Source organism: Hipposideros armiger, unplaced genomic scaffold (assembly GCF_001890085.2).
Source record: "Hipposideros armiger isolate ML-2016 unplaced genomic scaffold, ASM189008v1 scaffold_208, whole genome shotgun sequence".
In the NCBI taxonomy this organism is placed as follows: Eukaryota; Metazoa; Chordata; class Mammalia; order Chiroptera; family Hipposideridae; genus Hipposideros; species Hipposideros armiger.
The window spans coordinates 603,702-605,167 of NW_017731558.1; the positions used below are offsets into that span (position 1 = coordinate 603,702).

The following is a 1,466-nucleotide window of genomic DNA, read 5'->3' on the forward strand; positions in this document are numbered from 1 at the left end:
CAATGTTGACCTCATATAGACAAAGGATGAAAGCTGGGTTTTCTTGTGTACCATGTACAAAACATGTATGAAGCGTGATCGTACACAATGGTTGTAAGAGATCAACTTTAAGGACTCACGTTTAGAGTAGTTGCTTCACACGGTTTTCCCTCAAGACTTAGATACCACCCAGTGTTGCTGTGTTTGTGCAAATGCCAGCTCTAGACCACACAACTATCTCCCTTTGCCAGATCCACTTTTGCCTGTTTTGCTGCTGCCACTGCCAGGTGATTTTGAAGGGACGGTTTTGTCATGAACTCAGAAACATCAAGCAATTCATGGTTGGAATATAGCACATACAGGACTGTTCCATCTGCTGTATCATGTCAGGATCACCTGTGTTGACCACTTTGGGCAGAAGCACAGATGTGAACAATGGAAGGAGCATCATCATAACCATTGGGTTTGTCAGTCTCTCCAGACCCATGATTCCCTTTTAATAAAGTAAGAAAGGTGGGCCTGAAGATTTCGTTTGGAGAGGGTAGGACAGTCTGACCACTTCTGATGCTTTGATATATTTCACATATCTTGCTCTCATTTTTCCTTGTGAAGTGATAGCCACTCGGACATGATCAAACCTGTAAGCTGGAGATATAAGTTCCACTCCAGAAAATCCAGAAGGTATATCATGAGCCACAAAACTCCCATCTGTCTTAAGGAAGCTGACATGCTCTTATCCGTTTACCAGCACTCGGGCCGCTGAGATCTAGTCCTGGGGCTTCACTCTTAGAACAACGGCACGCCCTTCAGTCTTGAAGCAATCTCCTATGCCCACCCCCAAATCCTCCCAACCCCTGGGCAGAAATCTCGGGCACCTCCAAGCTCTGGGAATCCCCTGCTAGCAGCAGCAGGGTGGAAACGAAACCCCACAGAGCAGCCACCATGACAGCTGCTCTCAGCAGTTCAGCCAGCAGCCTGAAGTTCTTGATAATGAAAAAACAGTCCATGTAGCACTTTTGTCCACACAAAATCTGCACACAAATGCTTATAGCTGCTATATTCATAATTGCCAAAAATTGGTAGCAACAAAGATGTCCTTTCATAGACATGGAAGAAACTTAAATACCTATTACTAAGTGAAAGAAGCCAATCTCAAAAGGCTACATTGTATATGATTCTAACCATATGACATTTTGGAAAAGGCAAAACTATAGAAATAGTAAAAAGATCAGTGGTGGTTTGGGGTTGGGAAGGAGGTGGAACACAAGGGATTTTTAAGGTATTGAAAATATTCTGCACAATACTGTAATGGTGCATATATGACATTATGAATTTGTCAAGACCCATAGAATGCACAACACCAAGAGCAAAGTCTAATGTAATTATGGACTATAGTTAATAATAGTGTATCAATGTTGGTCCATCAATTATCACAAACATAACACACTAACGCAACACGTTAACACGTTAACAACAGGAGAAACTGG

General features: G+C 42.5%; 1 pseudogene; it reads right to left on the reverse strand.

Annotated features, from left to right (window-relative positions):
* Window positions 1-213: 213 nt before the first annotated feature.
* LOC109388804 (ER membrane protein complex subunit 7 pseudogene) lies at window positions 214-923 on the reverse strand (annotated as a pseudogene).
* Window positions 924-1,466: the final 543 nt, after the last annotated feature.